General features: G+C 39.0%; 1 pseudogene; it reads left to right on the top strand.

The window, feature by feature from the left end:
* Nucleotides 1-11,881, top strand: part of LOC115437400 (ephrin type-B receptor 3-like) — a 62,202-nt pseudogene extending 50,321 nt beyond the window's left edge.
* Nucleotides 11,882-13,820: the final 1,939 nt, after the last annotated feature.

Genomic DNA, 13,820 nt, shown 5'->3' with positions numbered 1-13,820 from the left:
AAGAAAGAAAGAAAGAAAGAAAGAAGAAGAAAGAAGAGGACGGACAGAAAGACAGATAAAGAAAGAAAGAATGATGGATGGTGGCAGAAAGAAAGAAAGAAAGAAAGAAAGAAAGAAAGACAGTCTATCAGTGGTCAGTCAGTCTATCAGTGGTCATCTATCAGTGGTCAGTCAGTCCATCAGTGGTCAGTCCTTCAGTTCTACTCTATGAGGTGGTATAATGGGTTGTCAAACTCTGTTCAGCTGCTGTGCACACATTTATTCCAGCTGTAACAGCTTTAGCAGCGTTTCTCTTCTTTAGACGTCTAGAGAAAACATACACAGAAGCCTTTTAAATACCCAGAATCCCTTGGTGTTACATCATGTAATTAATCCTCATAAAATATATGTGAGTCACAGAGAAATCGTTTCAGGAAAAAAGAGGAATGAGGATTGAAAGTTTGGAGAAAACACAGTCCTTTTGTACAATATGTACAAAACTAAGATATACAGTACTGTGTAAAAGTTTGTTGTTTTCGTACAGTTGTAACTTCCACACATATGTATTTCTCAGACTCTGTAATTTAGATCATGGATATTGTGAAGTATGTACAGTGGGAAAGAAACAAACTTTCCTTGAAAAACCAGCCTCTATAACCCATATTTTGTTCAGACAATATGAGACTAATTGCATTAACTGTCTGATGTTTTATACCAGGTTTATTCAACACATGTCAGATGTGTCCTAACTGTTTGTGCTGCTTCTCGTCATGGGTTCAGAGGGTCTAACTGTTTATAACCCTTTTAGTTCAGTTTTTGTGTGTGACTTTTAACCCAGTAAAGACCCCACTGCTACTTTTGTGTCAGTTCCCAGATGAAATTTCCTCTATAATACGCTATCTTAGTGATTTATCACCATTTATTATGTATTATCTTCTGTATTTTGCATTTTATCAGTATAAATCGCGCATTTTCCTCTGTTAATTCACTGATCATGTAGATGTTCATAAAAGCTCAGATTAAAGTTGGGCGTTAGTATATCGAAAACAGAGAAAACTGCAGAAAAAGCGACTTTTTTCACTCAAACACATCATTATCTGAACATAAACCCAGTGTATCCATCCACTGTCATTTATCAAACTCCATGGGTTTTACTGGTGAATCAATGTTGTAGAAGGTGACGGTGTTTCCACGTTCACTACGGAGCCTCTGAACGTCCAAATGGGTCAAATGTGATGACCATGAAAAGATGATAAACTGTATTTTACACCAATTATTTACATGTATTGATAAGATTAGTGGATCAGAAGTTATTAAACAGTTTTAGATCAGTCGGTGATGGATGTTTGGGTCTCACAGGTTAAGGCTGTGCACATATTTCCTGTATTTTCTTGTTGTATGCAAAGAAAAAACCTAATAATAATATGTATGCACATTTCAAACCCTGCAAAAAACAGCAAAGCTAAAGGCGGATTAAGATTTTTTTCACAGTACTGTACATACAAAGAGTGAATTAATGCAAAAAAGGAAGGAATAGAACTAATATTTAGTGAAAAATCCAGTAGAGATTCTACATTGGAAACATTACTATCCATCTCACAGTAACACTACTTACAGATGTGCATGTTTGACGCTTTACTCCACGAATTTAATCGGTAATACCTCATATTCTACAAGATCATCATGTGTTTGTAGCGTTGCTGTATTTCTAAAAGGTCAACTTTTCATGAGCTCTAAAGCAGGCTTGTGTTCAGCTTTGTGACGATATATTTCCCAGCGAATCCTAGAGGGATTTGCAGAATTTATTTGTTTCAGAAGGAGAATTTTCTCAGCCCGTAAAGGAACACCTAATCCTTCACTTTATCATAAACATGTAAAATATCATATTGGGAGATTTGTGGTTTTGACTGGACAGGAAGAGGATAAAAAACTGCAATTTGAGAGGTAGTTAAAGGTGTGATATTCTGCTTTTTTAAATGGAATTATGCATTTTAAAACATTCCCCTGTGGTCTACATAAACTGTAAATGCTCTGCTTGGGGTCTGAATTCTTCATTAATTCAACTCTACAGGTCCATCTTCAACCCTATTTCTGAGTAATGACATGAAAAAGGTTGTTTTGAGCGCTGGCCCTTTAAATGCACATGAGCCCACCCCTGCTCTGTCCTGTTCAGCCACTTGTGTTCATTAACACCACCAACAACTGAACATTTTAGGTAATCGGCTCGAAGTTTGGACATATTTTCAGTTTTTACTACAGCCACTGCTGCAGACAAACAATTATGGCGTACTTAGAGAAATGTTCATCGGAAGTCTGGACCTTATATGTGCAAATGTGGTGACGTAGCTAGTTATAAAACGTAACAAATTAAGCAGGAATTGCAACAGGTTGTAGAAATCCACTCAATTTTTGCCAGAATGAATATAAAGATAGTTCTGCAGCAGCTGGAGGGTTCAAATTCAAACTGTATGAACTATTAGTCCAAATACACAAATAAATGAACCAAAGACTAAGAAAAGTGGGTTTGGCAAAATATGAGCCCTTTAGGTCTATGTGATGCATGTAGTGGAATAAAAATGTGATATTTGCTGGGGATGTCCTGATCCGAACTACAGATCAGTGTGGGCGGCCGATCTGGCATTTTTTAGAAGATCGAATCAGATTTAGTTGTAAGATCAGGCCGATCTGGAGGGAGGGGAACAAACGTCCTACCCCCTCAAATTAACTCTTTCATGCACAGTGGTCACTCCAGTGGTCACTCCAGTGGACAGTTCTTCTCCAGCTGTTCTCTTGTATATTCATGGATTTTGTTGTTTTAGTTCCATATCAGCCAACACAGTGGACACTTTTGCACCATCCCATAATACACTGACATATATACCATTACTGTAACTTTCCTGTTCTTAATAAACCTGATCTGCACTAACATGTTTGAGTGGAAATCAATTGCTATTTTTTATTAGACTGTAATTTTTTTTTAAGAAAAAGGCTGTTTTTTTTTTTTTGCATACTATCTCCATGAATTGAATAATAATAATAATGATTAGATTTATATAGCGCTTCTCTAGACACCCAAAGCGCTTTACATATTGACCCATTATTCATTTGCTCTCACATTCTCCCTCTGGTGGTGGTAAACGACATCTGTATCCACAGCTGTCCTGGGGCAGACTGACAGAAGCGTGGCTGCCATTTTGTGCCTTCGGCCCCTCCCACCACCACCAAACATTCATGCACCAGTGTGAGTGGCACTGGAGGCAAGGAGGGTGAGGTGTCTTGCCCAAGGACACAGTGGACTGACTAGGACAGAGCGGGATTCGAACTGCCAACCCTTTGGTCATTGGACGACCTGCTCTACCACCTAATTATTATTCATGGGGCGCCATGGCCGCCCCATGAATAATAATTAGTATTAGAGTATTTTAAAGTGTGAGAAAACATCTGATTAGCAGCATTAAAAATATTTTTATTGCATAGTTTTCCCTATCATTTTCTGATATTAGGTTTTAAATACATGTTTCTTTGCTTCAGAAATTAAATGCATGGTGTCAGGCTGAGTGGACATTTGTTTAACTCCAAAAAAAACCCCTCAGTTGCATTGTTTTTTTTTGTGCCAACAGAAGAATAAAAACACTCAGGAAAAATATCTTGACTGAGGTTCTCATAATTCATGCTTGAAAAGGTTTAAGTTTCCGACAGTAGGGAAAAGCTGCACAACAGCAGGAGGCTTAGAGGAACTAGTAAAGCATCTATAAGTCTCACTTTCACTCTGCGTGGACTCATTAGGAGGTCCGGTTGTGATGCGCAAGTCTGTTTTTTTTTTTTTTAACTTGTGGGGCTTTTGTGGAATTATTTGACCCGACCTTACCCACCCCGCAAATAAATTGACATTCTTTTGACCCTCCCCAACCCGATCCGCGAGGAACTTCATATCACTAACGCACTGAACGCACCCCCATATACTGTAATACCTGGACGTACCTATCCACAGATGCGCTACCACAGTGGCAAACATACGGTTCTAATTTGTCCCACAGTATAAATTTGGAAAGTGCAAAAATCATACTAACATTATTAAGAGTCAAAGGTGTCATAGAGGTTCTGTTCATAATTTTATGGACAGAATTTCTAGGTGCAGCCAGGGGCCGGAGGGGGTCCAGTTTGGGGACCACAGGATTTCGTCTCTGCTTTTTGCAGATGATGTTGTCCTGTTGGCCTCATCAAACCTGGACCTTCAGCGTGCCCTGGGGCGGTTTGCAGCAGAGTGTGAAGCGAGCGGGATGAGGATCAGCACCTCCAAATCCGAGGCCATGGTTCTCAACCGGCAAAAGGGCGTCTGCCCTCTCCAGGTTGGTGGGGAGCCCTTGCCCCAAGTGGAGGAGTTCAAGTATCTTGGGGTCTTGTTCACGAGTGAGGGAAAGATGGAGCGTGAGATTGACAGATGGATCAGTGCAGCGTCTGCAGTGATGCAGTCGTTGTACCAGTCAGTTGTGGTAAAGAAGGAGCTGAGCCGAGAGGGGAAGCTCTCGATTTACCGGTCAGTCTACGTTCCTACCCTCACCTATGGTCATGAGCTTTGGGTCATGACCGAAAGGACAAGATCCTGGATACAAGCGGTCCAAATTAGTTTTCTCCGTCAGGTGGCTGGGCGCACCCTTAGGGATAGGGTGAGGAGCTCAGTCACCAGGGAGGAGCTCAGAGTAGAGCCGCTGCTCCTCCACATCCAGAAGGGCCAGCTGAGGTGGCTCGGGCATCTGTTTCGGATGCCTCCTGGACGCCTCCCTGAGGAGGTGTTTCAGGCATGTCCCGCCGGGAGGAGACCTCGGGGAAGACCCAGGACACGCTGGACAGACTATGTCTCTCGGCTGGCCTGGGAACGCCTCGGGGTCCCCCCGGAAGAGCTGGAGGAAGAGTCTGGGGAGAGGGAAGTCTGGGCATCCCTGCTTAGACTGTTACCCCCGCGACCTGGCCCGGGATAAAGCGGAGGATAATGGATGGATGGATGGTGTCATAGTTGTTTTAGTTCAGGTTCCACATTCAGCCCAATTGTGATCTACAATAAAATAAAAGCATAATAACCTCTAAATGACTCCAAATTTAAATCCAAATTTAATTGTAAAAAGTCTGTATCGGATTGCTATCGGATCAGTATCAGCAAAATTAATCCCCCAAAAAATCAAATCAGATTGGAAGCAAAAAAAATCCGGATTGGGACATCACTAATATTTGCCTCAGAGGTGTAGTTTAGTAGAAGTATAAAGCAAAACAATGGAAGTAATTTGGGCTTATGTCATGTTGTTGTAGCTACTCATAGTTAGACTCCAGCACTGTGACTATTTACCCGACTTGTTCATACTGATGCTCCCATTAAAGCTGTTTTTTTTTTTTTTTGCCTTGGGTTGAATCTAGGTGGTTAAACAGAGCTGTCCATCATGGTGTCAGTAGTGGAGGATGACCCAAGCCTGCTGGGAACTGAACTGTAGTTAATTAGTGCACAAAGCCTCGGGGACAAAAGAAACTTTGGGAGGTGGTGGGGGAGTGCACTTGGAGAGTTGTTTGAAAGTAAGGGAGGGGAAGGGGAGTGGGTAAAGATTTAGAAGAGATGGGTGGAAGGGGTGGGTGCGGGGGGGGGGGGGGGGGGGGGGGGGTTGCATCCTGAGTTTGTAGCATAGAGAGAAGAGAGACGTTAGGGGGTGAGGGGTGGACTTGTGAATGTGTGTGTTCCAGGGGTTCAGCAGGGGAGCTGAGGCGGTGGGAGGAGGAAGGGGGTGCATGAGTGGGAGGGAGGGGGAAGGGGTAGGGGTGGAGGTGGGGGGGGCACAGACGAATGAATTAGCAGTGTGAAGGGAAGCCTTGTCCCTGAGCTGTGAGCTACTAGCAGCCAGCACACAGTCTCTCCACTGGAGCCTGCAGAGGGACAAAAGGTGGGTTTCGTTAAGAAAAAGGGCCTAAAAAGAACGAGCGCAAGGCAGAGACCGCAAAAGGTCAAAGTATAACATGAGCTAATAAGGAGCGGCAGTCTGTCAAGACACTGGTTTGCACTGAACATATGACTTTGATGAGTGGAATCTCCTTTCATAACCTCCACCGCCACCAGGGGAAAGCCGCTCTATGTTCCAGTCGTATTCCAGAGGGGATCGGAGTGTCTGTGCCACTCAGCAGGGGTGGAAATCACACAGTAACTCATGAAACGATACGACCCTAATGTAATACGCAAGATAAGTACAAGAAGATCATGTGTGATGACTAAAAAGGCGAAAGGACTGAAATTAAATGAGCTGAATTTGACTAATGAGCTATACATACAGAGCATACCGTCTTCACTCAGCTCTGAGTGCAAAGCATGTGTTTTTATGTACAGTATTTATATATAATGTATTCATTCATTCATTATCTGAACCTCTTTATCGTCACTAGGGTCGCAGGGGTCGCATGAGCCTATCCCAGCTACTTATAGGATGCACTGATATCACTTTTTTCCAGACTGAGAATGAGTACAAGTACCGATACGTATACTTAATAACACCATTACAGTTGTTAGTTCCTTTTGAAAATGTGCTTTATTGTCGTTGTCATTAGTCTGACATGAACTAAGTGCCGCTACTGACATTTAATGTGTTGGAATGAGCGTTTGTCAATTAATCCACCAGGGGGTGCAGCTCTGAATTAACCATACTGGACAAATACCACGAAGAAAAGTAAAGTTTTTTGAGAAGAAGAAGAAAGTCAGTAAAAATAAACATGGAGACAACGGAGGAGGTAATACTAATGTTGATATTGATGAGGGTTGTTGTCCTAAATGTGTCAGTAGTTTTTCTCTAACTCACACTGTGGTACTTTGAACAGATCGTCTACCTCACAGGTGTCAAACATGCGGCCCGGGGGCCAAAACTGTCCTGCCAAAGGGTCCAATCCAGCCCGTGGGATGAATTTGCAAAGTGCAAGTTAGGGCATCAAACTCAAAAATAATATCATAATAACCTAGAAATAATGACAACACTAATGTTTTCTCTTTGATTTAGTGCAAAAAATATTAAATTATGAAAATGTTTGTGTTAACAAACGATCCTTTAACAATAAAATGTGAATAACTAAAACAAATATGATCAACCTGAAATGTCTAAAGAAAATTAAGCACATTTTTAACAATTTTCTGCCTGTTACTAAATGTTTTGTGCACATGTATAAATGATTAGTTGAGGCAAAATATTGCTGAAATTGTACATATATTTCTTAACAAATTCCATTTTTTTCAGGTTATTCACATTCTTTTTGTTTGGATAGTTTGTAAATGTAAATATTGGCATAACTGAATGTTATTTTTTGCACTAAAACAATTTGGAGTTGTCATTATTTATTGAATCATGCTATTATTTTACTGGTCCAGCCCACTGCAGATTAAATTGGGCTGAATGTGGCCCCTGGAAGAAAATGAGTTTGACACCCCTGCTCTCCCTCCATGGTTCTCAGTGGTATTCTCCGTCTGGGTATGCATCCGTGAGCACCTGGAAAACGGGTGGAATATACTCAGAGGACGGACAGAACACTGCGTCCGCATCCGTCTGTGTCTTTAACGTTACTTTTGTTGTTTATTTAGTTAAATCTCCACTCTGCTGACATTACTCCTCCACCGCGTACCTGTTGCACTGAACTGCAAATGCCATGCTGCTGTAAGTGGTAATCGGAGTACTTTTATGAGTACGAGTACAAGTACACACGCTGAGTATTGGACCCAATACCCAATACTGGTACCGGTGCATCCCTACTTATGGGTGAAGGTGGGGTACACCCTGGACATGTCACCAGTTCATCACAGGGCTGACATATAGAGACAAACAACCAATCACTCTTACATTCATACCATGGGCAATTTATATTAACTAATTAACCTATCAGAGCAAGTCTTCGGAAGGTGGGAGGAAGCAGGAGTACCCAGAGAGAACCCACGCAGACATGGAGAGAACATGCAAACTCCACACAGAAACGGCCTGATCACAATCCAGGGAACCAGAAAGGGTGCACACATAGATAAAAAATAATAATGCTCTATCAAAAAATCAGACAGGCCATGTTATTTGTCTGATATTTGTCTTTTAAAGTCCAAAATATTTTTGTGTTATCATTTCTACTGGTGGTGCAGTGGTTAGCACTAGTGCCTCACAGCAAGAAGGTCCTGGGTTCGATTCCAACACCAGTTGACAGGGGGTTGGACCTCTCTGTGTGGAGTTTGCATGTTCTCCCCGTGTCTGCATGGGTTCTGTCCGGGTACTCCGGCTTCCTCCCACCATCCAAAGACATGCACTAATAGGTTAATCGGTTAATCTAAATTGCCCATAGGTGTGAATGTGAGAGTGATTGTTTGTCTCTATATGTTCAGCCCTGAGATAAACTGGCGACTTGTCCAGGGTGTACTCCACCTTCGCCCCTATGTAGCTGGGATAGGCTCCAAGCGACCCCCGTGACCCCAGTGAGGATAAAGTGGGTTCAGATAATGAATGAATGGTTTCTACTATAAATGTGTCAGGCTTGTACCCCTGTCAAGTCAGAAATTCTTGGGTGTACGGACACTCCAGCCTAATAGCCTCCATATTTAATGCCTACACATGTATACAAATGTTTCAGCACTCAGGAGAATCATGCATTGTTTATTGCATAGATGTGGTGTCCAAAGCATGCCTGCTGAAAAATTCTATATATTGACAGAAACAATCAAATTAGACCCACATATTTAGAATCTGGTGTATGGACACTACTTGTGTACGGACTCTACCAGATGTGAATGGAAATCTGTCTGAGCACATGGTGGCATCTGTGTTCGATCTGGAACTAAGTCTTCCTGGTACAGGAGAAAAGAAACATTTGGGAACAAGTTAGAACAGTATATCTCTAAGGCATATAGTCCATATTATTGATGGAAGTATATTGGTGTACGGACACTACATGAATTCGGTTGAACAGCGCACCATTGAAAACATGCGCTTCAACGTAAACATCCGTTTGACACATTGTTCCCAAATGTTCTGCAGCATACCAGAGAGCAGAGCCAAATCTGTCTAGTTGTGCATATTTAGTCCTAATAATACTGAAAGAACAGGTTCCCATTCTATTATTCCAATTAAAAGGCTGGAAAAGAAGGGTTTGCACAACAAAATGGTGGATTGTCTTAATACTGAAAATAAGAATTGATAATCAAACAGTTGTTCAACAAAAATGATCAATAAATGAAAAGCAATGTGATGTATGTATTTTGGAATAAAAAAGACACAGGAGTTGAGTAGGATTTATTTACTGTGTTACAAAACATTATGGACAATAATTTTGCTCTCTTATAACAATAAAATTGTGCACATGTTTTCATGCTCATTGGGTCGCCATTTGATCAGTTTTTATCCAATATTCTTCAAATTTGGAGGATTGACAGATCTAGTAATAAGATGGACAAAGAAACATTTTTGGAATGGTTTTGGGGGGATCTGTTTGAAATACTGATTAATAACTGATGCAAATATACTTGTACACCTTGATTGTGATCAGGCCGAAAGGTCCCATCGACTGGTGTTGGAATCGAGTTAATGTATATACATATATTTGTATTATTTTTGTGTCTGTAACAGTAAAAAGCAATGCAACGTTGCCCAATGTGAGCCGGCTCCAGTCCACCTGCCACCCTGCAGAAGATCAAGTGCTTATGGAAAATGTATGAATGGATGTAGGCTATTTGGTGCCGGTGTGTCAATAACATATTGCAACAGGAAGTAATCTAATATATTCCTGCATTGATATTTTGTCTAAGTTTTCAATGCACTTACTTTTTGTCTTCAAACAGAACTTTCATGTGAGACAGATGCAACGGCACTCCCCTCAGCCAAAGCGTCTCCAAAACTCCCAATTTTATAGAAATTACCAGCTCCTATACTCATGCTATAGACCAGGGCTGTCAAACTCATGTTAGTTCAGTTCCACATTCAGCTAAATTTGATCTGCAGTGGGCCCAACCAGGAAAATAATAACAGAATAATATATAAATAATGTCAACTCCAAACTTTTCTCTATGTTTTAGAGCGAAAAAAGTAAGATTACATTACACATCTTCAAACTATCCTCTCAAACAATGTGAATAACATGAACAAACTGAAAAAAAATGTGTAATTTTAACAATATTCTGCCTCTGTTGATCACATTTACATTATAACTTACAGATCACAGTGGATCTACAAACACACAAAACATTTAGTAACAGGAGGAATATTATTAAAATTGCACTTACTTCTCTTAAGACATTTCAGGTTGGTCATATTTGTTCAGGTTATTCAGATATTTTTGCAATATTATAATTTGTTTCAGTGTAAATACATGAAAATATTTACATTTTACAAAGAGAAAAATTTGGAGTTGTATTTATACACTGTAAGACCGGATAAGTTGAGTTTACTTAAAATATTTGAGTAAACCGGTTATCTTAAAAAATTTAAGTAATGAGTAATGAAAACTTGAATGTATTAAACTTAAATGGATGATTTGAATGGATTTACTATTTTAAGTCCAACACACTAAATGCCAAGTTAATTTAACTTAAAATTTGCTGCAATGTCAGTCGCTTTGTATAATCATTTGACTTGATATCATCAGTTCATTGGACTCAATTCCCAGTTGATTTAAATCAAAATCTTTTGCAATATAAATTGCTTTGTATAATTATTCAACTTCATATATTGTAGTGTGGGTGGAAGTTAGTTCAATGTAATTTAACCATACTGGAAGTGCTTTTACTTTGACAAGGCATAAAGATTTTCATGTGAGAAGAATATATAGTGATAAACAATAAACCCATTGTTGGGCCTATGGCTCTGACTCCTGGTGCAGCTGTACAAAATACAAAAACAAGCACAAAAAGGCCAATAAACACTGACATCCACACATTAAGTCCAAATGAACACTAACACCACAACCCCACTGAACCCCTGCACAGAAAAAGAACACATGGTCAACAACATGCCCAATACCCACAATGCAATGCACAGATAAAAAGGTGTGGTCATGACTAAAACTGAGTGATTTAATTCCATTCAACTGAAACTTTTTCATACTTTCTACGATGTCTACAAATTAGTAGAATATACTGAACATCTTATAGTAATAAAACTTACATCATTTAAGTTCATTGTAATTAAAGCATTTTAGTAAATACAAAGTCTGGGCTTACAGTGTACTTTATTTTGACCTACCTGAGATTGAATTGGTCTGAATGTGGAACCTGAACTAAAATGACTGTTAACATTTTAGTGTAATTGTTTCATTTCACAAATTCATCCTAAGGACCAGACTGGACCCTTTAGAGGGCCGGATTTGGCCCCCGGGACGCATGTTTGGCACCTGTGGTATAGACCTACTTGGCTCATGCATGGCCAATCATTTTTTGCAAGTTTCATGAAAATTGGCGCGACAATTTTCTGCAAAAACACAAAGAGAGAAATTATGACCTTGGCAGAACATGTTTTATATTATTATATTATTTGAGAGACAATGTGGGTTTGTTAAATGATCCTGGTGCTCTCAGTAAAAATGCAGCCCAAATTACACATGTTATTATGCAGTATAAACCTCAAAGGCCGTTCAATAACCCGCGGGAGGCGCTGTCTAACCATTGTTATCAAAGCTCATATTGATTGTCCGCTGATGCGACCGCAGTCCATTTAATGCCAGCATTGATCGACATTTAGAGCGCAGCGTCCAGCCTGGTGTTCCCTCCTGCCAGGACGGAGCAGCCAGGAGCTACCAGCCGCTTCTGTCCGCTCGCCAACCAGCCGCCTCCATCCCCCCCCTCCCCCTCCTCCTCCTCCTCCTCCTCCCCCCTCATCACCCTCTTATCCTCTGCACCCCCCCCGCCAACTGCGTCAAGTAACGCACAGACATCCAGAGGAAAACCGGAAGTGTGGAGGCGTTGACTTCAAAATATGACAGAAAAATAGATTCTAAGTAAAAGTACTTTTGGGAATTTAATAGATTTCGATTTGGTTAAATATGCAGATGGATCTAAAGTGCACATTGATATTATGATTATGATTATGATTATGATTATTATTATTATTATAGTATTATTATTATTTTTATTTTTATTTTTATTTTTATTATTATTATTATTATTATTATTATTATTATTATTATTATTATTATTATTCTAAGCTGAAGCTAAATATACCTTATGGCTTTTTTTTTACTGCACTGTGTATAATAATACTTCAAATTTTATATTCTATGCTTTAGATTATTATATACCTTACAATTTGCTACAGTCTGTCTTTTACAACGGTGCATTTATCGCTGTTTTTGTATTTATATACTGTGAATTCTTTTACCACATTAATTTTCTTTTATATCATCGCACACTGCATTGATCTATTCTATTCTATTCTATTCTATTCTATTCTATTCTATTCTATTCTATTCTATAGAAACAAATATAAAGAAAGAAACTATTCTATTCGAAAAAAAGAAAGAAAGAAAGAAAGAAAGAAAGAAACTATTCTATTTAAGAGAAAGAAAGAAAGAAAGAAAATAACTATTCTATTCAAAAGAAAGAAACTATTGTATTTGAAAGAAAGAAAGAAAGAATAAAACTACTCTATTCTAAAGAAAGAAAGAAAGAAAGATAGAAAGAAAGAAAGATGAAAACTATTCTATTCTAAATAAAGAAAGAAAGAAACTATTCTATTTGAAAGAAAGAAAGAAAGAAAGAAACAAAGAAAGAAACAAACTACAGTATTTGACAGAAAGAAAGAAACAAAGTAAGAAAGAAAGAAAATAACTATTCTATTCTAATGAAAGAAAGAAAGAAAGAAAGATTAAAACTACTCTATTCTAAAGAAAGAAAGAAAGAAAGAAAGAAAGATAAAAACTATTCAAAAGAAAGAAAGAAAGAAAGAAAGAAAGAAAGAAAGAAAGATTAAAACTACTCTATTCTAAAGAAAGAAAGAAAAAGTATTGTATTGTATTGTATTCTAAAGGACAGACAGACAGACAGACTGAAAGAAAGAAAGAAAGAAAGAAAGAAAGAAAGAAAGAAAGAAAGAAAGAAAGAAAGAAACTATCCTTTTCAAAAGAAAGTATTCTATTCTATTCTATTCTATTCTACAGGTAAGAGATGTTTATTTGAACGTCTGAATTTTATCCATTTAATGTCACTCAAGACCTGGTGTCTGACGTAAATATAGATCAGAATCATAATCAGCTTCATTTATTTTTATTTTAACTTTATTTCTCCGGTTTATTCATCATGAACACAAAACCCCCAGTTTTAACTACTTCTCCTGGGACGGCTTTTAAGACTCCAAAATCCATTAAAAATATTTACAAGAAATCTTTTGTATCAACTGAAGTCATCAGTGTTCCTATAACTGAACTCACAGTCTCCGTCTTTTTTCTGCCTTTTTCAGGTTGATTCTGACTTCAGTGAAACTATGTAAATCCAGTTTCATTGTGTGGAACCAAAGCCAGTGCTCTTCTTTGCAGATACTAGTTCAGCCCATCCTAACCTTTGTCCATCCAGGTGGGTCTACAGTGACCTCAGTGGTGAGGATGAGGTCATGATTACCCACCCATCCTGTGTGAGTCACCCGCTGTTTGAACACTCACAGACCCCCTTATCATTCTCATTCACAATACGATTAAAACAGCATCAAACCACAAATAATAACATGTTTTATTTGTATATGTCATCTGGTGCTATCGTCTCAGCCTCTAAACCACTCCTCTAGGAAATAAAGACTCTAGTTTCTATCATATTTTTATTGATCTGCTCTGAAACATCGTAGTTTTGCTTTTGATCCCTAGTGCTGGTAGTT

The sequence above is a fragment of the Sphaeramia orbicularis genome, chromosome 17, assembly GCF_902148855.1.
Source record: "Sphaeramia orbicularis chromosome 17, fSphaOr1.1, whole genome shotgun sequence".
Classification (NCBI taxonomy): domain Eukaryota; kingdom Metazoa; phylum Chordata; class Actinopteri; order Kurtiformes; family Apogonidae; genus Sphaeramia; species Sphaeramia orbicularis.
The sequence above is the reverse complement of the archived record's forward strand: the minus strand, read 5'-3'. Positions and strand labels throughout refer to the sequence as shown.